Below are 27,964 nucleotides of genomic sequence, written 5' to 3' on the forward strand. Positions count from 1 at the left end.
AAATGAATAAAATGGTGTAGATACTATTGTTTCCAAACCACGAGATATTTTTTTCTCAAAATTATTGCAGTGCCATCTGCTTTTAGCTTTGCACATCTTTATATCGCATGTTTATGGTTTTCTTTCCGGTAAATATTTTTGAATTGCTCAATTTTTTGACAGTGAATTTAAACTGCGAATTTTCATATCTAAACTTGAAAGTCCCTTTACTTAATCTGAAAATTTTAAGAATTTTCCGATAGTTGTTTCGGAGTCGAAGATTTTCCGCAACTTTTACATATGTTGTTCATCTTTAATTAAGTAAGTGTGGTAAACCAGCTATGAGGAGTCACGATTTGTTCTTTCATATTCTCTACTAAGGTCCAAAACTTGTCGATTAGGTGAAGGTATCAAACATTGTTCCGATTAGACTCAAAAGGTCTATTTAGTTACATTCTCAGTAATAATCATTATCATTTTATTAAAGTGTTTTTGTAAAGTCAAGTGCTTTCATGATCAAATATGCAAGGTAAACTTAAACGACATACCTCCATTTATTGACAACCCAAACACCAGTCGTTGGCATTGACAGTGACAGGTACTTTTTATAGGATCGTCACTTCTATTGTCTTTGTTAGCTGGTGTTAATAATTAATATGGTGCCGGCATTAGGTGGGTTTTCCGTATAAAGATATGGGTGTGCCAAAGGTTAGGTTAGGTTAAATAACGTTTTATACCTTTGTATGATTTTTTTTTAATTAATTATGAATGTTAATTAGTTATATAACTTTCATCATGTTTCATGGTAAAATTTACTGCTTAAGACCTACACAATCGATATAATATCTAAATAAAAATAGTTTTAGTTTTATTTTTCAAAACGTCCGGGTTCGATTCCCGAGCTGAGTACAGGTTTGTTTTTTTAAGTATGAATGTAGTTTTTCATGTTATTAAAATCGATGACATGGTTCCTAAGAACAGATCTTCGTATGTCTTATAGTTTCAGACTTTCCCATCATCCTGACCGATCTAAATGGGCCACCCTGTATATTCCCAGCTTCACTCCCTTTTATAACTGCTTTTTAATGGCAATTACTGCCATTATATGCCCGTTTATATATTGTTTACAAAAATAGTGATGAGTAAATTGTGCATCATCATTTACAGTCGGTCTAATCCACTTTGACTTCAGGTAATGATAAAAAAAAATCCTGAAAAATATTGTAGATAAACTATATTTACCTATACAACCCATGCCAAAGGGTTAACTTGTGTAGGCCCATTTTATTTATTGTAAGGGTAACATTCCATTTCTGACCGCAGCTGCACTACTGGTACTGAACGCGTCGCTGTTACTGTCAATTTCCATAGTAAACCTTACATAAAAACAAAACCGGTAAAATAAATACTTATTTTAAGGAAAAATCAGTAATATCATATGGAAGCTTTATAAATTCACTACTAACCTATTTAATTATTCTAATGTTACCTTTATTATATCACTTAGTCGCTTTTAACGTTTATAAATGGGTATTAGAAAATTAATTTGCAAATTAAATCAAGTTTATTTGTCGTTTAAGTATTTTATTCGTAACCGTTTATTAAAGTCGTATACAGGGTGCTTCCTGTAACAGGAGCAATAATTTAAACTGTAGGCTGTACTCCTCAAACTGACCAACATTTGTTCAGCAACTTTTGATAATAACTCATGTTTTGATTTTTATTACACTTTAAAGTTTATTCTAAGACGCAATGTATTGCAAATTTTGTTATGTTTAAAGCGTGGCAAGCAACGTCAAACACACTGATGTCAGCGTACATTGAAGGCAATATTTATTTTGTATGAAAAAGAGGAAATCTTTTTCATAATTTTTAAAAGTTGCTGAACAAATGTTGGTCAGTTTGAGGAATACAGCCTTTAGTTCAATTTGTTGCTCCTGTTACAGGAAGCACCCAGTATAGAGTATAGAGGTATAAAAGTATAATACCTATTGGCAGTAAGTGGTTAGTAATTAAAACAAAAGGTAACTACTATACTACAATCCGCAAATGCACGCGAACTGATCGATGAACCGATTCTAATTTCTAACCCCGACCGTGCAGAAATAAATACTTGAGTCAAACACATTTTAGAAAAAGGTCACTTCTGTGGCCAATACAATCAAAGTTAACGACTCTGGTACCTACATAGATATCCTGTTTTTCTTATTTGACTCTCAAGTACCGAAAAAGTGTATCCCGCCTGTAAAGGTGCCGCGTAAAAGTTTGCTTAAGATTCCCGTAAATTTGCTATGTCTACATGAAAGACGTGGACAAGTTTGCTAAAAATGTGTATGACCTGCTTAACCTTACAGTGCTCACTCCATAGCTCCATACATGGATTTTGTAATTTAAATACATATTACTAATAAGTTGTATGGGAGATCAGGAGGTATGGTAAACTAAAAATTTGTTTTAAACTGGCTGTAAATTAAACTTATTAAGTTTAATACTTATTAAAAATAAGTTTTCACAAAGCTCGCTCGCTTAAAACTTGTTATTAGGTAATCGGTTTTATCCATGTATGGAGTGAGCTACTTATTTGTCTACTACTGAAACGGCCGCGGCGTTGATGTCTTTTGTATGGCCACTTGCTATCTGCTATAGTTCGTTTTTTTAGCATTAGAAAGAACTTGCAAGAAGGTAAGCGATCTTGACATGTCTTTTAATTGAGAAACGCTTTTTAAAAATCAGAAACTATTACTTATGAAAGCAGAAGAATATAAATGATCGTATTAGATTCATAATTGTTACATATTTGCCGTAACTTATTTTTAAAATTAAAAGACACATCAAGATTGTTTACCTTATTTCTGATGCTAAAAAAAACGAACTATAGTATAGGGCGGGATGGCATAAGCTTAAGGTAAAAAAAAAGGTTTAGAAATATTAATTACATTTTTTGAAAACTATTTGTTTCTGATTTTTTATGTCTTAAGTATTTTTTTAGTAATCTATGGGATCCGATACAAGATTTGCCTAATTGATTTTCCAGGACAGTAAAAAGCAGTTTTTTTGGCTGAAAACCAAATTAATAATATCAATGTTATAATCTAGTAAACGACTTTTAATTATCATCTACCTATGGACAATTTTTTTTGATATCAAAATGAAGTAAATAAAAAAATATATACCTAGATAAAAACACGACATATTAAAACCACGAAAAATAAATTCTCACAATGCCTACTACTGAGGTAAAAAAATCCATACATCTAAAACTGTATATTTTGTAGGTTTTACGAGAATCGGTTATGTAAACGCGACTTATACAGAGCAGCTGGACAGACATACGAAAACATTTTTAAAGCTGAATTAAAATTTAGTAGTATTAGGTGTAGATTTAGTAAAAAAACCGTGTATTTGCGTAGCGCACTGTACTTATTAAAGTTAACGTTAACGAGACTAAACAATGAATACCCACCCAATTAAAACAAAGTTAGCGTAAACACTGTCATTTTCTGTAATTAGACCTGTCAAATTTAGTGTTTACGGAATCCACAAATGTTTGTGTATTGGAATGAAAATAAGTTACAAACTTGTCGAATAAAATCTAGAATTAATGAATGTTGTTGAATTGCAGATCACTTGCGTACTAGACAAGTCATCGTATACGGCTCTAATCTTCTCACGAATACGCGAAAACTCCATTTTGTATGCCGGTCTTCGCCAAATCTATGGTAGATTAAATGCTATTTTATAGAAAATACCTAAATTACAGCAAATTTAACCTACGTTGACAAAACATTGTACTCGCCCATCCTGTATGGTTGCTAAATCTGTATCATTATCAATACCTATTATGCTTTTCCGAACACTACGTTATTGTTTTATCTAACAACTAAGGAATTTTGATGACCGCCTTGTAAAAGTCAATGTAAACAGACAATAAACTACGTGTAATTAGTAGTTAGGGCGTTATTACGGCCACTTACGCCCGTTGTTCGTAAACGAGAGTACTTAATACGTAGCAATTATCCAGATGCAGTTGATAACCAACTGATTTTACTACTGCAGGTAAGGTCTTACACGCTGTATAATATACACATATAAATACATTTAATAAACATTTCAATTTCCACTAATTGTATGCCTGTTCGGCCTTTTTTTTACCCCTGCATTTACGCATCTCACCCCCGGGCTGGGGAAGCCCATAGCTTCCTCTGCTAGCTAGAGGGAGGGTAGGAGACTGCCCAAGTGTTCACTAACGTCTTCTGCATCTCTTTGCCGTTAGGGGAGAGTCACGGGATCGCTTGCGGCATTCTATCCGCGACGAATTATTATGTATAACATAACTATAACAAAAGCAGCATCGCTCGGACTTTGCCGCAGCCTTAAACAGGCAAATAGCTTTGAGAGCACAGTGCTCATTATGGGTAATGATATTAATGACTCTTTGTTTATACGAGCTCCCTGCTAACCCAGTGGCATAGAACCGGACACACCCCGACAATTAGCCAATTACTACCCAATCAACGCATAACGTAGAGCCTCGGGGTTTCGGGGCATTTAAATGTACCAGTGTTTGACTGCCTAATTTCGAGGCAATAGAGGCGACAATCGGATTGTCAAATATTGGAATTAGACTGTCAAACACCTGTCAGTTTGATTTCGTAAACGGATTAACTGCCGGTTTATGGCGATTAATAGTAACTTTAGTAATAGGTACATATTACAGGTATTTTCAGGTCCGAATCGGTCCCTTGACAATAAGATTTTTTTTTTATACTGAAGCATAGATGCAGCCATGATGATTATTTGATTACATGCATGACAATTGTCAAATTGGCGAGGAGATTATAGAAAATGAATTATTTATTATCACTATATAGTATAAAACAAAATCGCTTCCCGCTGTCTGTCTGTCTGTATGTATGCTTAGATTTTTCAAACTACGCAACGGATTTTGATGCGGTTTTTTTTAAATAGAGTGAATCAAGAGGAAGGTTTATGTATAATTTGTTAACCCGTGCGAAGCCGGGGCGGGTGGCTAGTAAAAAGTATAACGTAGACATTGTAGGTACGTAATCATTTTATTAGATACTCGTAGTCCCGGGGAAATAAAGTTAACCCAAAATGTTGCTTATACATACTTTGGTTTGTATAATAGTTTGGGCAGTTAAATAGTGGCAAATAAACATTTTTAATTTGCTACTATTTACCTGCCCAAACTATTCCGCAAACCATTTTATCTACACATTTATGATTTAGGAGACAAACGGGCAGACGAACCGCCTGATGGCTAGCGATTACCGTCGCCCATAGACACCCGCAACACCAGAGGGGTTGTAAGAGCTTTGCCGGCACTTAAGATGGGATTACGCTCTTTTCTTTAAGGTTTGAAGGTCGTATCGGCCCAAAAATACCACAGGCGACAGTTCATTCTATAGTTTAGCTGATTTTTATCTCATTAGATTTTTATCTACAATTACTACATACCTTCGTTAATTTTATTCAATGAAATCTGAGCGCCTACCGCGAACCGCGTTCGACGTGTTGCCTCTCTGTCGCACTTGTAAATTCGTACGTAAGTGTGACAGGGAGATAACACGTCGAACGTGGTTCGCGGTAGGCCCTCTGTACAGATTTTAATATCCTCAGTATCAATGTCTGGTGGTATATGAGATTTTATTACCTCGACCAGTATCGTATTTATCCTTCATCGTGGAAAGGCGGTATAAAATAACCAGCAAACTTATTTTATTAATTAAGATGCAACTGATTCGTTTAATTGCAGGATGTTAAAGAATTAGCGCAGATATTTAACTAGTACAGTTTTTAGAAGACATTTCATGGTCACATTATTCATATGGTTAACACACAACAAAGCAACAAAAGATCTCTCTTTCTCGATTACTGTAACTGTAATTACTGTAGTATTAATTAATAGTACCTAGGTACCTGAAAGAAAATCTGGCTGAGCCGCCTTCGCCTGAGCAACGGCCCTTATTCCTAAATTTAATTGGCACTATTAAGTTAAGTACCTACTCAAACTGCAATAAACTGCTTAACTAACTGAGTAGGTACTAAATAGAACATTAACCGCCATTCAGTGAAGTGGAACTACTATCTTAGCCTTCACAAGTTACAGGAATGGATTTACATTATATATTTAATTGAAGTTATCACATAACAGTTCTCGTGAATACTTGCTGTTTTACAAAGTTCCATTTTATTATTGAGTTACCTTATGCTTATGCAGACGTTTAAAAACATTACTTTTTTCTTACATAATATTTTAAAATGGAACCCTTTTCCAGAAAATGATTGCACAACAAAAATAAGTCAATGATTTCTGTAGTTCATCGTCATTAAAATATAAATGTATCTCGCGTGCGGAAAGCAGGAAGCGTAGGCAATGGCCAATAAGTGAATTAATCTCTCCTTTCTATCAGAATAATGGAACAAAATGCATGAAATTCCTCGGACGAAGGTCGACTCTATATTAATTGTTGCATTTCTTGGCTCTTTTGCCGTTCAAAATCAAACTTTAAGTTTAAAAGTATAAATGCGGCAAAACATGCATTCCCAATATGCGTTGAAATAATTGCATTTTCCTTTCTCAACGTTATAGCTCTGCTTACAATAAACGTCGTAAGTGAACTGTTTAAACGTGTCTCTTACGTCTTTTCTGAACCGGAAGAGATCTCTTCATGTTTATCATTTAGTCACCTGTCGGATTATCACATGAAAGATGGCGTGTTGTCGGTTATTTATGAGTTATTTTTGCGATAAAAGTGCAATTGAACTCCTAAGAAACGTCTTAACGACCTGTATCGTTAATGTAGGTGTGTTGCGTACCTACGTATTTTGAACAACGTAAAAAAGTTTTCAAAAGTGGCACAGGTTAGTTACTTACCGGGCTAACCTATCTGTAGGTCTGTTAAATTATGGGCTGTCCGGAAAAAGGAGATAGACTTTTGAGAACAACAAAGAATTTTAATAATGGGGTGATATGGAATAAGACGCAGATTAATGTCCCTATTGAAAATGAATGGTTTAATTACTTATTTATTTATTTATTTTATTTAACATTTTAAATCAGGCAACAAGGCCCATATTACAAATACCTTACAGACTAACATATATAACATGCATTTTATATAAACTTAAAAAAAAAACTAAAACACTATTTAGGCGACAAAACGGCGTGGCTCCGTTGAATCGTCTGGTTTTGTGTGTGTGTGTTGGACTTAACGTGAATGAAGCAAATAGTTCCTAAAAAACATTTATCCCTGAATCAAAATTGATATTCTTAACAAGAATTCCAGTAACATCGACATTTTCTTTTTCCCGAATACTCCTCTCACAGTAGTTTTCAAGTTCGAGAACATCTTTTCTAATAGGTAGGTGCTAAAACAAGGTCTCGTCCTCGGTAGTGGCCGTGTAGACACACACAGATTTATAAAAAAAATAACTATAATCCCCATACTCTCTATAGCTCTAATTGGAGACACACCTTCAGGGAATCCCTAGAGCGCATCGCTGCGCTTGCACTTTCGATCTCGCGCGGGGTCGCCGCGGCGGTCGAGTTTTGCTTTCAATGGCACGCCAACTGCCATTCAATGAGTTACATCACTCGGTAATAGAAATAAATTGTTTTCGTAAACATGCGGTTATCTTGCTAGTAGACCACAAAGGGCTTGTGCACAAATCACGCGAGGTTTGTTAGGGGAGGAGGGGGGTCACGAAAAAATCACGAAAGATCACGTTGGGGGATGGGTATAAGAATAAGACCTCACGTGTAGGTATTTTTCTACAGTGAACGAAACTAAGAAAAATACCTACCACATCATGATTAGATACTTTTTCTCGGTCTCGTTAAACATAAACCTCAGTCCGCACTTTACCGCGCTATTATCTTATTTTACAAAATTTTGGAGCGCGTAACTTAAAATTAGGTCGAATGAAATAAAATCTAAGAAATACACGTGAGGTTATGTGGTTGGGGTAGCCAAAAAGTTCACCAAATATCATCAAGGGGGAGAGGGGGGAGTAGCCGAAAACACCTCGCATGATTTGTGCACAACCCCAAAGTCGATTTGTCCGTTAATTTGATTGATATATTTAGGTAGGTAGGGTATTTTCAATGGGTTATTTTTCATAAGCTAACTACTTTACTTGTAAAGTAGAAATGTCTTCCAGAGTGCGTAGCCAACGTGCAATCGTTTACGCTCCGTAGCGAACGAAATGGAACTGTCACTGTCGCACTAATATGGAAGAGTGATAGCGAGTGATGACTACGATAAGCTACGGAGCGTTAACGATTGGCACGTTAGCTAATACCTTATTAATCGGTTATTAGATTCAGATGGTTGCCGGGCACTTGCAAACGGGAGTCGGTCAACAGATTGAAAATGTTGAAAGTATTTGCTATGTATCGAGCAAGTTAAGACGAAACAGGAGCTGAGATTTAAATATTTTAGGTAAATATACCCGTATCGCTAACGGAAGCGGCTCCTAAAACTAGTGCGATAAGGACAAGGCGAAAAATCCTGCGTAAAAATCTCAAAAATCGAGGTTTCGTACTCGACTGTTTCCTCCTCCAAAACTTAACCAATCGTAACCAAATTTGGAAATCTAAATGATTATGAAATTATCTGTGTCGGACCGTTTTGATTTTTTGGCTAATTGATATCAGTTTTGAATAACACGCCTCTCATTGCGGCATAGTCAATTAGGCCATTTTGGCCATTTTTGAAGGGCTCTAGCGCCTTAAAAAACAAAAATATCAAAAAAAGAAAAACGGTCCGACACAGATATTGATAATATTAATCTGTGTTAAAAAAATCATTGCTCTAGCTTCAAAACCCACGGAGGAAACAGTCGAGTACGTTTGTATGGAGAAATGACCACTCCTGTTGCCTCTTAAGTAAAGCCACGTGAAACAAATGTCAAATTCATGTTACAATCATCCTGATACTAAAACAGTCATGACATTGACATAAATTGCTACAAATTTCACCGCCTAAAGTCTATTTTTTTATTCGGTAGACTGAAATGACAGTTCATAGTATGAACATAAAATGTCATTTCATACTATGAAATGTCATTTTTGTCTACCGAATAAAAAAATAGACTTTAGAGGTGAACCACAATAGAACGATCGCAATACATTTATAAGATTAAAGTGACGCAAGTAAAATGATTGAGGCAAGCATAACCCATCTTTGTTAGAAGTCGGGTAAAAACGTGTGAGAGAGAGATTAAATCTCAATTTACGGTGCTCTAATAAGTGTGGAGAATCACTCAGTGCAGTGTTGTTGTATTTTGTAATATGTACTTAAGATGACATAAGGCGATATTACGGTGTATAAAAACTGCTAACACCCAGTGCTAGAGTTAGACCAAGAAAAGTCTGCAGCGATTTTGATAGCCCACGCAGTGCAAGTGTTATTTACACGTCATAAATTCATAGAAGTTTGACGTTTAAAATGACACTTGCACTGCGTGGGCTATCAAAATCGCTGCAGACTTTTCTCGGTCTGACTCTATTAAATAATGGATCATTAATTTATAAAGAGAGATGCCCTGAATAGTGGTTTTGGCCAAATACCGAATATTCGGCGCCTCTCTCGGCCGAATACCGAATATTCGGCGACCGAATATTGGGTATGACATGCGAACATTTTGAGTCACAATTATTATGAAAACTGATTGCTAACAAATCTCAACGTTAGATGACGTTAGCTATTAAGATATATTTTTGTTGAACAGCGTTAATGAATAGAGTCAAACAAAACAGACTCATGATAAAAATAAAATGTTTTTATCAACAAATGCTCAAAAAAGGCTCTTCGTATTAAAAAACTTTCCAAGAACACGTTCTAAATATTCCTAAATAGTTTTTGGTTAGTTTTATTGTGCAATTTTTCTTTATAAGTAGGTGCAACAGATATTCGGCCAAATAGTAGGCAACATTCGGCCGAATACCGAATAGTTGCCGAATATTCATGGCATCTTTAAATTAAAGATTGATTAAGTATATAAAAATAGTAAATAAGACTGAGAAGCTCATAAAACTTTGACTCCTAAAACGTTGTCATATCTCGTAATATTAAAGTGCAGTAGGTTCAGCCAGCAGAGTCGATACCCTGAGCTGGCTGCGTAGCCAACATGCCAAGCTGACAATCGCTATCGCTCCGCTAACGAAACGCTCTATCACTCTTCCATATTAGTAGACAATGACATTTGCGTTTCGATCGCTACGGAGCGTAAGCGATTGGCACGTTGGCTACGCGGCCAGGGCTATAACCGCAAAAATCGAAGTTCGTAAATTGCGGGCATTTTTCTCTGTCACTCTAATTACTCCTTCATTGGAGTAAAAGAGAAAGATCCCCGCAATTTGCGAAAAATGGTTTTCGCTGTAGCCCCTCAGTTCACAAATCCACGTCAAACTTGATTTCCCGCCCATTACACCGGCAACGTTATAAATTTCGCATTCATGAAGCAACTGATCGTTGATATCGATTATCGATCTAAAACCGGAAACCGGTTAGGAAGCGCAACAACACCGTTTGTACATTGCCGGATAGTAACTTCTTATTAGACTTTTCTTGATGACAGGCCGTAGGTATATCATTACCATATATTAGTAATCAATAGATATCGTATTGAAGATCAAAGCAAAACTTAACAGTATGGCGTCGCCTAGTGGGGTAACTGGGGACAGGAGAGATAACATTAGACTAAAGTGAAAATCGTAATTAGATTCCAAAAAAAGTAAGACAATGTTGCCACTTTTTACTAGCGCGTCTTGTATTTATGTAAAGATAAGTAAATAAAAGTACTTTTTTAAATCGTAGGAGTAAAATTACCAATAAATAATTATCTTAGCGTGTTTATTTATAAAAAGGAATTTACTACCTATTTTACAAACAAATTATTGCAGTGGCAACATTGTCTTACTTTTTTTTTTTTGGAATATAATTACGATTTTCAGTTTAGTCTGATGTTATCTCTCCTGTCCCCAGTTATCCCACTAGGCGAGTTTAAGGAAAGCTGACAGCAGTGTCCTTTTTACAATCTTCAGATTTATCAGTCTTAGGGCAAATTCTTCAACGAGCTAGATTAATTCGTAGTCACAAAATATTGTCCAAAGTTAACCCATCTGTCCTCAGTTACCCCCACTTGCCGGTGAGACTGATATTGGCCACTTTGAGTTTTTGTCAAAGATTTTATTTTCTAAAGAAGTTTTTTTCGTTTGAATTCTCTTTAGACATTAGTCTAGAATTAGACCAAGCTAACTCTGCATGGCATTTGCAATGACAACCTTTAGTAATGTCATCAATAATGTACAATGTAATGTAATAATGTGTAATGTAATGTAATGTCAAAGATATGACGTTTATAATGACATATATCGCTTCACTTTATTATATTCAATCGGTGCGTATCAGTACAAAAGCCATGCATTTAAACCATCTCCACCCTGATCCAGCTTGATGCTGCTAACATTGTACTGAGGTCATTTCAGCATACTTGATTGGACATCGGGAACTGGTTCTAATGTTAATTAGTAATTACTTTGTAAGTCAAATAAAAAATACCCCAATACAATCTCACGTTGACTGTTTCTACAGGACAATTAGTGATTAGCACTGTTGCATTCTTTCATGCATTATTACTCTGCACTTTGGCAACTATAGCATTGCGTCCGTCAAATGCATCTGCATAATTTTAATACAGCCGTTTCCATGCCAAAATGACCTTTATGTATTTAATTTAAGGTTGTCAAAAGCTGTTACCAGACAGGCGCGAGGCGGCAAGTGTGTGCGTGTACTGTTTGATTACTCGCTCTATTTCTTTCTGAGCTATTAATCAGTTTTACGCGTTACAAAAGTTTTAGCAATTGATTCCTGGCCGTGTGCCTATTCTTAGTGGTTTCGTGAACCCGGGTGAGTGGAGAATTCGGACGAAACCTAAGGGATTTGGACTTTTGTTCGCAGGATATTTAGATATCCGGATGAGAGAAAGTCCAGCACAGACATTTAGGGGTTCGAATGGCGTTCCAGTGTATAAAAAAAGAGTTGCATTAATATATGTTACAGTTTGCATAATTTGAGGATCTACCGCGAACATCAAAATTCGGAGATCTCCGTCTTACTCTTGCGTTATTGGAGTGACCATTCGAAGTTTGCGGGAGACCCCTAAGATATGAAGATATGTGTGAGATGATGTGAACTTTCGTAGAAAATTTGGCTTACTGTGGGCTGTCGAATGTTTGCTATAAGTGCCAGGAGGGGGCTAATTAAGCTGCAGAGATAACTGATGACCCCCCCTGCATAGAAACTTGTTTGCAGGGGAGGGTCAGTCATCTCTGCATCTCCCACACAATCAAGGTTCGTTTCATCGATGAACTCGCCTGCGATTGGTGAGCGATTAGAATAAACTTTGTTAACATTAGGTAGGTATACTTAAGCGTCAGACCATTCCTACAATTATATAGTTTAGTGATACGTTTCCTTAGTTGTTATTTATTATTTGCTATAAATCTAATTATTTTCGCCAATTAACATACCTCTAGTGTTAGACGTTTAATTCTTTTAAATTATCAATTTCACGGTACTGGTTTCATAGCTAAGAAGAATGATGATAGGTTACAATTTTTACGACTGTAATATTAAAAGTTAAAATCACACAAGTGTTCTTCAGTGATTATTTACAATTAGGGGAAAAAATCCAATTATAAGTAATTATTAAATATGATGTCCCCAGCTTCCGTAGCTAAAGTTGGGGATGCCAGTTCTAATCCGGCTTCAACCAGTGGAGGGCTTTGTCAGTTTTTCTTGATAAGACATCTATTCCAGTTTCATTTATATTTATTTAGGAAAACATAATCTATAATATTTAAGGTACATTAAAAAATAAACTAAATAAAATATTTTAACAAAATTAAAATAAATAAATTAAAAATTAAATTAAGTTCATTTTCTTTACCCAAAGCGGCAACAGAACCCGGATCAAAAGACCGTTGCGTCTTAATAGCTCAATTACACTAGTCCGGCCTCCCGATCCGATTGAGTAATGGTACGACCACACCGAAGTACTCGTAATTTAATCGAGCTATGACAAGGAATGCGAAAATGGTAGATGTAGTCTGGCCAGCCCAATCATCCGTCTCTCTAAAGGTGACCGAGTTGTAACATTTAGGTGTAATGTATCGCTTTACAAGTCGGTGCGGCGAACCGAGCCGCTCGCTGTGAGTGTCGCGTTTTGCACTTGGCTACTGATTTTTTCACGAATGGCTTTGAGATTTAGATGCACATTATAAGTCAGTACAAGTGAATGAAGACTGTACTTAACAAAATTAGCAAAAGTATACAGGGCGCTCAAAAGGAGCATTCACCGCGTAGCTGTACTGTAGGTAATAGCCTCGAACCATGTACATTACAAGCAAAAGGTACAAATCAAACCAAAATAAATGTCATATACGAAGGAAAAAATGACCAAGGTATCCAGTGTCCAGAGCTGCAATCGAACTAGCGTCCTCTGTTTACGCGAGAGATGTCTAGACCGGTCATCCGTTCACGGTGGCATGGCTCGAAATCTCTTGGACAGTCCCGCGTAAGCACACCTTCGATTTTGGGCTCAGGCAAAAACCATCGCATAATTATAAAATACAAACTAGGTATTTCTGGAATCTCTGTTATCCATTTTTTTAAACCATAATCATATGATCTCCAAAATGACCTGGCCGTGGTCAAATATGAAGACCCATGCCTTACGTAATATTCAACCGCCCCCCCATAATCAATGGATTTATCTTATCGTGCGTAGTGTATGTGTGTTTAAGGTGATCCATGATTTCACTTTATATACTTACTCTATTATACGTATAAAAAAAAAATTGATTTTCTATGAATGGCTGTAAGGAATGTGTAACGAAATGTTCTCGTTGGTTGAGCAGGCTTTGTTATTGAAACTTAATGTAGAGCCGACCGATTAATTTTTAATTTATTTTGATATCTAAACATTGTTATTAAAAATAATAGAATTGCATTTTTCAATAATCCAAGGAACTAGTTTCATTTAATGGCCCACTTACGGGGACACCGATATTTACGTGCACTTTGTCGACACAGCCGGTCGCCAACGAGCCAGCCCCACGGTAGCAATTACCTATTGCAATAACATTCATTTGCTATTTTGAAATCCATTCATTGACAAAACTAACAAGAATGTCACCAAATATTTCAATAGGAAGTTGTTAGGTTAGGTACTAATTATAAAGGAGATTCAAATTGTTTGCATTTGACTGCTATACATAAAAAGATACAGAAAGTTACGTGATTTTCACACAAAAAACTCGAACTCATGTTACTACATGCAATTTTTTCTGTACTTAAATATACATATTTGTTACATTTTTAAGTTTTAGTGCAAGGCCTGAGTGGACGCTCGAGCGTTCGGCGGGCGTGCAGCGTGGCGTCGGGCTCACAAGTGATTTGAGCAGCGTGCACTAAGGCCGCTACTATACGTTTGCATTTGTTTAACATGCACGCCGCACGCCCCGCCCCGCTGCACGCCCAGCTCGAGCGTCCACTCAGGCCTTACACTTATTCGCAGTAGCGTTTTCCTTCAGGAACAAGCATGGCCCTTTAGAAATTGTATTCGTCTCTGTACCCAACCCGGCGAGGCGCCACCAAGCCTCAAGAATAGATTGAAGCGGTCAACGGGTCACGAAACCACAGATTTATCTGTCTACTTAATTCGCACTAACTCCGAACCAACTTGTCATCATCAAATATGCGGGCTTATTAATTTATTAAGATTAAGTTCGGTAACGCGCCAGCATGGCACGACAGCTCCAGCTATCAATGTTTACGCCTTAACCGTTGTTCTGGCCACATGATCAACAATAAAATTAAGTAAACATAATTAATGGGATTGTAAAACAAAGCTGTGGTATTTGAGTTAACAACGAGCGCGACTGGTTTTTCACAGAGCTGTTAGAGTGGTAAAAGCCGTGATCAATAAAATTAAGCAATCGATCTAGACAGGCTGATTGTGATTACTGATTAGGTGCCTAGGATAATTAATGTATTGTACCTGTAAATCTACTAATGTAATGTGTTTACAGACAGATCTGCCTCGGTTTATGCTGAACCGGAGTCGAATTTATTTAAGTATGTATATTTTTATTTATTTTTAGGTTTAAATATCTATAGTATTAATGGTACTAGTTGCTAGTACGAGTAGTATAGGTACCTAGTTAATTAAGATACGTAAGTACATAAAGCAAGGCATTGCATTTTTTTAATGTAAGCATATATAGTTTGTCAAAGGACTGTCTCATTTCAAACATAGACAGAGAGAATCATACTATTTTTGTCTTACACTAGTACTAGCACCCAAAAGAAAAGGATGAGTATAGTTTTTTTGTTCTTATTTACTGACAATTTGGTTTGACCAACTTATCTCGGCTATGTGGCATTCCGCATCAATATGCTAGCCAGCGCTGATTTTTTATGCTAAGTTTAGCCTATACATAACATACCTATTTAACAGTAAATATGACTTTGTTCAAACTTTAAATATATTACACTATAACGGCAGTAAAAATTCAAAAGTATATCCCAAAAAACAAGTAATTTATAAGTCAATCTATCATAATAGTGTCTACTGGTTACTAAAACATAGAGTCACAGCATGCGAGCAATCAATTAGCAGAATTAGCTTATCGCTAGATCTACCGCCCACCTGTCCGGCTGCCGTGTTGACAAAAACTGCAACTACTCAAAGGTCCGACAGTAAAAAATGCTGCAACCAGGCACAGGTTGGAGCTAGCATAATAATAATACAGTTGGTAGATATAGGTATCTCCCTAATATCCCTAATAAAGTGGACAGGGCTGCGCTGGTCGTTGGTTACAAGTGTTACAACGGCGACCGCCTACCACCCGACGTTGACAAAAAGCCTCGCAAAAATGTCGAAGTTACAAAACACAGTCTTATTTATAAATCTTCATATAAACTGGAAAAGTAAAGGAGCTTCGCAAAGTTGATGCCCACATTTGGCCTACCGCCACCACTGAAAGAAAACAATCCCTCGAGGAAAAAGTTTTAGCTTTTCATTTCATAAATTTCAAGAATAGCCTAGAATTGGCTACGGCAGAATGAAAATGTAAAACTAGTTTTCAGCTTCCCCTGATGGCATTTAAAATACTTTAAATAATTCTGCGAGTGTAGTTAGTACCTATTAAACAAATCATGTTTTACAAAATTAAAGCACCCATAAAATGAAACGACTCATTGCATTTTAAATTACGCACTAAATACCTACACACTGCCGATTATTTTCGTAGAATAATTCCAAGGCGATCAATTTTGCCCGCGTCAAAACAGCCGTAATTATTCAAAGATAGCCCATTTAATAAGGCGCAGTAAGTAAATCACCTAATAAATGCATGCCAGAGGCATGTCATTTCAGTTGAGCTCTTAATAAATTATAATTAAGTGCAGGTAATTGATCGCAGGACGTGTTATTAAAAGTTTGTTCGCTTGCGGCACGGTCGTTATCTTCTAATTTTGGAGTGTGAGCAATTAAATAAAAATGACGGGTTTTTTTGTTAAAGTGCAAATGTCTTCCTGGACAAGGTCTCACTACTTAAAAGGTAGGTACCTACAATGATTTAGACGAAATGTCGGCACTGATCTATTATTTGATTGGCGACTAGAAACCTTTTTACGCTTAAGCGACATTCTTAACCAATTAGCTACATTAATTTAGAACATTTATATGTTTACTTAATTGATTTTTTATGTATGTTATGTAAAAACTTTAGCAATTATACAAAAATAACATTATTATATATATCTATATTATTATATATGAGTTTCTTTTTTTTCTCCATTGTGTTTGTAAATAATATGTACCATAAATACAATTTAATGCCAAAAATAACTAAATAAGATGCGTATGCTTATCTGCAAAATTCTTTAACTAAAAAAGGTCTCTATTTGGAATTGTAACATAACACAAAATTGTTTATCAGCTATTAAGAGTATTAAGTAATGCGTAATTATATTTAAACACTAGGAAAAATTTAGGGTAGAAAATCTACAAAATTTGGTACTGACTCAATTTGCGATAAGTAGATACTTTTTGTGTTAAAGCTAGCTAAAATGTGATTAAAAATATGTTCTACTATATGCAGGGGCAAGGTTGCTTACAATACAACCTTACTTCGGTAACCTCAACTAAGACAAATTTTTGAAGTGAAAACTTCTTTAGCGGCGCTGGGCACTTTTTGAGGTGGGGAAAAAATGATAAACTCGAGACAGCGTAAGGCGATCACGTGACCGTAAGCCCCGTAATGGCTCCTCTACACGATGGGCCAACGCCGGCCACTCCAAGGGACGCATTTATGCGTTAGAGGGAGCAAGTGATATTGCTATCTCATTCTACCGCATGGCTGCGTCCCTTGGAGTGGCCGGCGTTGGCCCATCGTGTAGAGGAGCCATAAGGTGGCTACTCATAATTTAAATGGCATTTAAATCAATAAAGAAAAACTCAATGTTATTTGACATTTATGTTGCGGACTCCTTTTCAAGACTCTTTACCTATGTTCAAATAATTTGACGTTGTCATGGCAGGATGTAAATAAACATGTCAATAAAAAAGTGTGATCTTATTTGAGAATGATAATAATATATAATAAATAAATAGAATACCACCGCTAAACGTATGTATCGTGTTACCTGGCGTCGGTAACATAGTGAGGTGAGTTTTCACTTCTATCGGCACTCCCGGAGTGCAACCGTTGTTGCTTGTTTCATTGACTTTCTCATCATCTCTCTCTCGCTGGCTATCTCATTTTTTAATTTCACAAAATTCATAGGCGCATAGCGAGCGAAAGGTGTCACCTGTTATGTTGCCAGGATCCGGATGCTCACAACAAGGCAAGCGGCATTGTGCTACCGATACTGAATTAACGGCACTCATTCCAAACACTTGAATCACTTGATAACCGCGTATCCAAACCCTGTGTACGTGGACTGTAATTACAAATAGTTCTTTCACGTCTCAAGTTCTTAGTTACAATGGTTTACACAAATTTGACTCCCCCGCGCTCGTCATGCGATAGGAACATACCTACATGATCATGATACGACCAAATAATTAAGCCAATTAACGTTGACAAATGGGCTGACCGTAAATCAAGTGAACTAGGGTCAAGTTAACGTTTTAATACGGATTGCACTAAATCAAAGCGGTGACACGTCTGCGGTTCATGACAATTTTTGGAATTGCTGTAAGTAATTGTTGTTCATTTAGCATGAAATAATTTTAATTATATTTCTTAGTAGTTGATTTTTTTTAAAGTAGAATTGTAAGGAATATCATACTATATAATCTGATTTAGGTAAATTTGTAGTTGATGTAGGATTCGATATCAGTGCACTGGAGCGGAACCGCCCACTGACTTAAATGTATGTAGGTATTGAATAATTTTACGGTTTAGACTTTAGACTCACTTGTTCTAAGTTTAAATTCGATTAAATTTACACTATTCACATTCATTTGTTTTCATAAAACACATTTATTTGGGTACCTAATCATCTCAATACGAGTAAGGTATCTGACTTCGGCAAAAAAAAACGAAAACGCGGATGAAAATGTTGCATGTAATGAACGCGCGCTTCCTTTAGTGTCGGAACACTCAAAAGACCTTACGCCTCGATACACTATTATTTAAGTCGAAACTGCGTTAATTTTGTTTTAAAATTGACCTGAAGATTGCAATCACAAAGGGGAGTTTAAAGCGGCGGCGTTTATTTTTTATTATAATGATCGGTTGGTTACAGGACATATCACACCACCCCACAAGCTACCTATCAAAATGGAAATCAATGCACCATTTTTTAACTATTATCAGAATTAGGAGCATATAAAGATTTGCATGGAATTTGTTTTACGCCCCTCACTTTTATAATAATTGAATAAACCGAAAAAGTCCAACGAAGCATGTCCCTTCTATTATGGCTTGGCTTATTATGGCTATTGTTATAATATGCTATATAAGTATGCTTGTAAGAGTTGAGGAGTTCCCTCAATTCCTCATGGAATCCATCATCAAAACTCAAGCTTGTGTTGTATGACTTGTATGTGGCCAATGATTTATAACTCAAGATAGGTTATAGGCGTTCCAAAATTGAAGCGCTTGTGACAAATTGGACAAGTTGCCTTAAAACGCGGCTGGACAAGCGAGGAATGTGCACGTGCCAATGAGCTCACGCACACCGAATGAGAAAGAGACGACCTTATGGAATGAGAAAATTAATCAAAAATAACAGATTTCTTCGTAGGCACAGAAATTAATATGGAAGTATTTTTTGTGCTCTTCAAGTATGAGTATAACCTATCTATGGTTATATAATATCATTGTATGTGGCTTGATAAAAACCTAACTTGCTTAACAAACATAACGAAGAAGATGCATCGATGAAGAGTTCCGTTCTGTTCATCATAAGCAGTTTACAGTGAATATACAAAAATCACTATAAATATGTATGCCTATGTCGTAGTCAGATCGTATAATACGCCGTATTACATTACAGCTAGCCGTTTTCCAAAACAGGGGCGTTTTGAAATGCGGCGGCTCGACGATTAGCCGGATTGTAATTGCGATACGTTCTTCAATAAGGCGGTCTACGTTTAGCCGCATCGTACTATACTATTTAGATTAGTGACCAGTTCTTTCGGTCGCCTACGTAACCGGAGTTTGACAATGTTTGCAATTTAATTTATTTTTACCATGGTCCCACCGCACTACATGTGTTTCTTTTCCAAAACATTTCCTTCACAACTTAAGTAGACGGAGCCCCGCTTTGCGGGGCTCCTATTTCTGGGCGGTTTGCCCTTCGGGCATCTGAAGCTACCTAACGAACCTAACCTACTTACCTACCTACGCTTTTTTCCCCAAAGTGTAATGTTTTCGCGGACGTCTCACTAAATCAATAGGTAGGTAGGTTAGGTTCGTTAGGTAGCTTCAGATGCCCGAAGGGCAAACCGCTCAGAAATAGAAGCCGTCCGTTAGTTAATCCGTCTTGTTAAGTTGCCAAGGGAATGTTTTTTGAAAAGAAAGAGTCCGACGAACTCCAGATTTGATGGACACCCCAGCGTTCTTCATAGTTTGTTGTTGTTATGTCAGGCAGCGCCACGAGTGTTAAAAATGGGAACTAAAAACTGTCAAAGCGGCGGCTAATGACTCGCTGTATTACATTACGGCTAGCCATGTTGAAGAACGTATGGCGCCGAATATATTCCGGCGGATTCTCATTCAGCCGCATTCAATCCGGCTAATCGTTGAACCGCCGCATTTCAAAACGCCCCTGTTTTGGAAAACGGCTAGCCGTAATGTAATACGGCGGATTATACGATCCGACTGCGACACCTGTCACATTTGAGGAGTTCCCTCGTTTCCTCATGGATCCTAATAGGTATCCGAACTGGGTTTTAACAAAAATGGGACCAATCTGTATATGTAATGTACAATGTACCTATATATATTTTCAATCAAATAATTAATTTTCACCTCAGCAGCTCGAACTTTGCTACTTAAAAACAGTGAGCAAAATCGCATTTTGCTCACTGAGTGAGACAAAATGAGCAAAATGCGATTTTGCTCACTGTTTTTAAGTAGCAAAGTACCCTTGTTCGAGCTGCTGAGGTGAAAATTTAATTGTTGGTATATCTTAAGAAAACATGAGTGAATAGAGGTAAGTGATGAAGAAGGAATACATTTTTCGGGTTCTCTAATATGTTCTCACTGCTGAGGTGAAAAGTTTTGTGAACTACATGAGATCAAAGTTATTTACATCTCGTGCGCTTTTGAGTCCCTTACTACGCTCAAAATTCTAAATTAGATTCACTCGCTACGCTCGTGAATCTACTATAGAATCTTTCGCTTGCACGGGACTCAAAATAAGCACTCGAAAAAATATCAAACTTTGATCTCTTGTTGTACAAATAACTATTTCAAAATCGGTTGAGTAATTTCGGAGTTATGATTGTAATGAAGTAACAAACAAAAAAACTGAATATACAACCTCCTCCTTTTGAAATCTTGAAGTCGGTTAAAAATTAAACACACTTTAGTTTTAGTCTCAGATAAGGAATCTCAAAGTTGCATTATTTTCTATTTCGTTGTTCGCTGAGCATCGACCGTCAAGGTCGCTCTATATTTACTAAAGAATACTTACAGATGAACCAAGAGGCTCGCATAGTTCGAAAGATTAGCACGAATTTACCTATTTAACAAAAAGTGAAGAAATAGTATACTTAAACCAAGAAGTAAAAAAAACATCATTGGACGCGAACTGTAGTGTGGGTCGTGGGCCACTAAACTTATTTGTATACCTAACTACATGCGTTTTAGCAAATACATAACTCAATACCTATTTACCTAACAAACAAAGAAAATCCAATTGTATAGGTAATGCAATTATTATATCTCTTTAGTTAGATATACGAACTTTCGTTTTTTTTGGAAGGGTTTCCACGGAAGACCAGCGTCAAGGTACTCATAAGATACCTTGACACCAAGCTGAGTGGAAACCTTTTCAGCGACGTTTTAAACCTTTTTAGGGTTCCGTAGCCAAATGGCAAAAAACGGAACCCTTATAGATTCGTCATGTCTGTCTGTCTGTCTGTCTGTCCGTCTGTCTGTCCGTCCGTATGTCACAGCCACTTTTCTCCGAAACTATAAGAACTATACTGTTGAAACTTGGTAAGTAGATGTATTCTGTAAACCGCATTAAGATTTTCACACAAAAATAGAAAAAAAACAATAAATTTTTGGGGTTCCCCATACTTCGAACTGAAACTCAAAAATTTTTTTTTCATCAAACCCATACGTGTGGGGTATCTATGGATAGGTCTTCAAAAATGATATTGAGGTTTCTAATATCATTTTTTTCTAAACTGAATAGTTTGCGCGAGGGACACTTCCAAAGTGGTAAAATGTATGTCCCCCTGTAACTTCTAAAATAAGAGAATGATAAAACTAAAAAAAATATATGATGTACATTACCATGTAAACTTCCACCGAAAATTGGTTTGAAGGAGATCTAGTAAGTAGTTTTTTTTTTATACGTCATAAATCGCCTAAATACGGAACCCTTCATGGGCGAGTCCGACTCGCACTTGGCCGCTTTTTGTGACATGTTTTTGTAAAATGTTGTATAAGCGTCCTGAATAAATTTTATTCTATTCTATTCAATTATCCATCATCCGCATGTCTTTTTTTCAATAGGTGCCAATCTAAATATGTACATCCCGGCCGCAAAATTGCAGCTCGCTCTACCTTTACACAAACATACGAGACATTCGCAAAAAAAAACTGATCTTAAACAAATAGGTATGAAATACTTTTTGTCTTAACCACCGATAAAGTATGAATTAAAGATTGACCTCAGCGACATTTTGAAGAGCCCTGCGCTAAAGTGGGTTGTTACAGAACGAGTCGAAAGTAACAAGGACACTGGTTCAATTCCGTCATGTTAAATTTTAGTACCCATACTTTTATGCACTTTATTCATGATAATTTTCGCACCTTATGGACCAGGAAATGGCTTCGAATATTACAGTCATTATACTCATTAAGCTGTGTTTTGAGCAGAACATTACGTAATGTAAGACGTTTCAATTATATGTTCCACTGGTTTTAATAAACTTCTAAAGAAAGAAAGAATAAAGTTTACTTATGTATTTTATGAGTGTCAAATGTCACATCATGATACCAATTTAAATTAAACTAAAACTTTCTGAAATTTTGGCCAGATTTATTACTCTGAAAACTGACCATTTTTGCTCACAATCAGTGACTTGTGTTCGATGATAAACCGATTATCATTAATATGTTTTGAAAAGGTTTGATTCTCTTTCTTTTGCTGATCTAAGCAGAATCTTAATTGAAATTTCAGCTATTGCTTCGGAGCCTGGATTTCGCTTTCCCACATGTTCTCCTTTTTGAACTAAAACGTGGCGAAGACGGGTCTTCTCTTATATGACCATTGGGTACTTAACTAAGTGTAAACATTTCAATGTTTTAGTTACGCAATAAACCATTGCAAACACATACCATATCTTCATAGGTAAATTACGGGAAATGTCTCAATTTAACGCCACGCGCCGATACATAGGTAAACCATTCATATTGCCAGTGGTAAGACTGGTAAGTACAGGGTACTTGGTGAACTCGTTCCAATTCGTTTCATATTTCATGAGCTCGTTTACATATCGGTTATTAATTGTAGTATTTCGGTAATCAATCCACAAGCTTGTAATGTTGAGCTAGAAGGTTGTCGGGCGTCTCATGTGTGTTCACTGCTCTCGTTATTGACGCCGAATTCGATACACATATCACGCGATAGTGCGGACGAATTTTTGTTCGCCGTTTACGTACACTACAAGTGCCTTTCGCACTTACACACCTATGTACTTACTACCTATTAGTCAGTATTTTCCTAAGAAACGAATTGTTACTGTTAGGACAATAGTGATCATTATCTTAATTATCGAATCTTTTTTTCGTTTATATTTTCTGCATTAGGTACTTTCGTTAAAGATTGCGAGATAAAGAGATTAATGTAAAGATATTCTGCTACGTACCTATGTAGGTAGCTACCAGCTACCTAATCTACCTATGTATGTATATGTAGGTATACCAGGCTCTGCTATACCCTTGATCTCTGTAAATTTACTCGTAAGGTAGGTTATTTCAAGGAAGTACCTAGAAATACATATTGGGTCAATACGAACCAGGTAGGTACTATAAATCGCCACACTTTCCAATTATTCAACGGGCCTATACAGCATTTCTGGTTTATTGTCTAATCGCGCCAAAACGGGCCTTTTATCTACATTAGCGCACCGATAAAATGTCTTGAATTCAAATACCAGAGTCATTCCGATTAGGTATTAACATTCTCGGAGTTAATAGTTTATAAGGGGTCAAACACGGTAGTGATATCTGGAGGTCTCTGCTAGAGCAGCTCAATTTAGCCGGTGTCAATGATGAATAGGTCTACGCTTACATGAAACAATGCTTATTTGGTATTATTCTCGGTTAATTGCCAATAAATACATCATTAAGCATGTTCTTGAAAACGGTATTAGTAACGTTTCCGCGTTTTGGCCCTGGTCAGTTTTTGTCGCGGCCGCTCTGATATATGACTGTCTACGACCACGCCTAGCTCCAGAACCATATATCAATTTGCAATTGTTTATGGGCTAAGTTAATTAATAGACAACACCTCTTATCAGTTTTTCCGGTTCATTTATATGCAAAGCATTCTGTGAGTCCGTACTCTATGTACGAGTAACTAAAGGTCACAGGTGCAAAATGTCTAATACCAATGTTCCTTTTAACACCTTTTTAATAAGATTATAATATGAGAATATTAGGAAGCGATTAAATGTACTCATAATCCTTCTTTACGACGTGAATAACAAGGAGCATAAGATAACGTAACGTAATGGGCGGGTAGTCAAGCATCACAGATTTTATCAGTTATAAAAGAACGTAAGTCGTAGAGATGTTCATTTTCACCTCAGCAGATCGAACAAGGGTACTTTGCTACTTAAAAACAGTGAGCAAAATCGCATTTTGTTCACTGAATTAGACAAAATGAGTAACAAAATGTGATTTTGCTCACTGTTTTTAAGTAGCAAAGTACCCTTGTTCGAGCTGCTGAGGTCAAAACTTAATTGTTGGTATATCTTAAGAAAACATGAGTCAATAGTGGTAAGTGATCAATAAGGAATACATTTTTCGGGTTCTCTAATATGTTCTCACTGCTAAGGTGAAAAGTTTTGTGAACTACACGAGATCAAAGTTATATACATCTCGTGCGCTTTTGAGTCCCTTACTACGCTCAAGATTCTATATGAGAGAGAGAGATCTAGTATAGTATCTTTCGCTTGCACGGGACTCAAAATAAGCACTCGAAGAAATATCAAACTTTGATCTCTTGTACAAATAACTATTTTCGGTTAGCGGTTCTTACCAAAGCGTGCTGCCGTTAAGGCACCTAAAGGATGACTCTCGCTAGAACGGTCTGGGTCAGGGTCGAGGCTTCCAACACTTCGTTTCTATGCCGGGTCGGGTCGGTGATGACGTGATGTGTCGGACGCCTTGGCCCGGCGGACAGTCGGCGCGGATACGGACCGTTCTAGCGTGAGTCATCCTTAATTCTTCAGGCAAATCTTAGGTACAAATTTTAGAAATAATAAACTTAAAAAATTCAAGGTGTATAACAGTGCACCCTCTTCCTCCACTCTTAAGTGGGGGCCAGGCCATTAGTTAACACCTGTAATACCATGGATTGCGATTAAATGATTATGATTATGATTATGATTATGGGGTACCTACAAGATATACTCGTAGTGCGCCGCGCAAAACTTACGATTACGACGGAAAAAATGGCAATAGTGCGGGTTTTTACCTTTTATCTCAATTAACTAGATACTATGAAAATTTACTTATGTTTAAAAAATTGCTAAAACGTGTAAAAATTCAATATGAAAACTACAATTTTGGGTTAGCACCCTCTTAAGAGAAATCTAATTCTTATGCGATTTGGTGACAAAAGCAGAAGTTTAGTAGCTATTAATGTGATTAGATTAAGAAAGTGATTTGTAAGTATAATGTTAGAAACATTTAACGACCGAAAGTTGGTAAATGAAGTAAAAAACCTAATTGAACTCCATTAAAAGTACCGATCGATCCCTTATTTTCTGAGGAATATAGAGTCTAATTTTGAGTAGGTAGTTTCAAATTAAAATAAATTTTGGAAGCATGTATTTATGAGGTCTTTTTCCTTAGTTAAAGGCGAAATTCGTTTACATTAAAATTTCATCGATCAGTCTGTGTCGCGTGCGCGTGCGTCGCGCTCCGGCGCGCGCGCCGATCTTTATTCCAATGGGCTGAATCGCCACCACTAATGCAAACCAATCAATTGTGTGATCTTTGACGTCCTACTCAGGAAATAGATATTTATAAAATTAAAAAAAAAATGTTTTTCATTAAAAGTGTGATATGATCTACTATTGTTACTCGAGTAGAAAGTTTAAATATGTACGAGGGGCGTTCAAAATATTCTCGGTATTGATATCTTACGACCTCTTCTAAAATTTCTTTCGTTACTGGCCGCTAAGGTTTATTCATTGACATTAAAAAAAAGTATAATTCGAACCGAGATGGTCTTTTGTTTTTCTGCAATTGCTGAACAAACATGAACATCATGTGCGAATTGACAATGTTAACTAAATTAGAACATCGATGCGTGATAAAATTCTTGACAAAACAGGGTAAAAATCAAAAAACCATAAAAGAGGAAATGGATTGTGTTTACCGTGAGTCTGCTCCTTCTTTATCTACCATTCAAAAGTGGTCAAGCGAGTTTAAACGCGGAAGGGAGAGTATTGAAGATGACCCTAGACCTGGCCGGCCTGTAGTAGCTACTTCACAAGAAAATATTGATAAAGTGGAAAAACTTATATTGGAAGATGGTCGAGTGAAGGTAAAATCTATAGCACAAGTAACCAATCTCTCTATTGGTACCGTACATGATATTATACATGACCATCTTAATATGTCAAAAGTAAGTGCAAGATGGGTTCCGCGAATGCTGACTCGGCTTCAAAAAGACATGCGTGTAGCTTGTTGTTCCGATTTTATTGACCTGTGCGGTGAAAATCCTGATGAGGTGCTGCAAAGAATAGTTACTGGAGATGAAACCTGGGTTCATCATTATGACCCAGAGAGTAAACAAGAGTCCATGCAGTGGCACATTAAGGGTTCAGCTCATCCCAAGAAGTTCAAGGTCATCCCTTCAGCTGGCAAGGTCATGGCCACGATATTTTGGGATTGTGAAGGAGTATTACTAATCGATTATAAAGAAAAAGGTGTAAATATCACAGGACAGTACTACGCTAACATTCTACGTCAATTAAAGGATGTAATTAAAGAAAAGAGGCTAGGAAAGTTAACCAAAGGTATTCTGCTTCTGCATGACAACGCCCCCGTCCATACTGCTCATATTGCCAAGGCAGCTATTGTTGAATGTGGGTTTAAAACTGTTACTCATCCACCGTATAGTCCGGACTTAGCCCTCAGCGACTTCTTTTTGCTCCCCAATCTTAAAAAGGATCTGCGTGGAAATAAATTTTCTGACGATGAAGCATTGAAGGCGGCAGTGGAGGAGCATTTTTACACGAAAGATAAAAAATATTTTTACGAGGGATTAAAAAAAATAATTGATCGATCTTTTAAGTGTATGAACATAGGGGGGGAGTATATTGAAAAATAAAAATATCAAACTTTTCGTACTTGTTTGTTTTCATTCTCATACCGAGAATATTTTGAACACCCCTCGTAGGTATTGCAGACAAACTGATTTACCTTAATTAGTTCGCAACAGACATGATCGAATGATCCAATCATTAACTTATAAGATGTATTAGAGACAGAATTCAACTAATATTACAATGTATTAGTGCAATGATTTAAAAACTAAACTATAAGTAAAATAAACCTACTTAAAAATTAAACTAATACTTATAATATTATATAAAAACTAAAATATACTAATAAAATGTATTGGGTACTTCGGAATTCTTCAGAATGTCGGTATATTTCGAAAATCGCCCATAATGTCATCGTGTTAGAGTCTATTTTCCAACACTTTATAATTAAACCTCGTATTTAGTATTTACGTATATATGACCAAAATTCATTTTTGGTAAGTTTTCATGCCAAATGCTACGTCAAGTACGTGGAGTGGAACTTATGCGTTCTTACTGCCTATAAGTTTGTGCAAAGTTACCATGGTAGAGTTTAGTTCTGCATGTCGCATTTGCATTCGTTTTTTTTAAATTTCCTTAGCCAGATTACCTAGATTATTAGCTACGTGGGTACTGATGACTAATAGCCAGCCAG

The 27,964-nt window shown here is 36.6% G+C and overlaps 1 protein-coding gene across 2 annotated transcripts in view; it reads right to left on the reverse strand.

Annotated features, from left to right (window-relative positions):
- Nucleotides 1–27,964, reverse strand: part of LOC134656962 (chromobox protein homolog 1-like) — a 179,759-nt gene that overhangs the window by 123,252 nt on the left and 28,543 nt on the right. The gene's annotated exons all lie outside the window — the stretch shown is intronic.

This window comes from Cydia amplana, chromosome 19, assembly GCF_948474715.1.
Source record: "Cydia amplana chromosome 19, ilCydAmpl1.1, whole genome shotgun sequence".
Lineage (NCBI taxonomy): Eukaryota > Metazoa > Arthropoda > Insecta > Lepidoptera > Tortricidae > Cydia > Cydia amplana.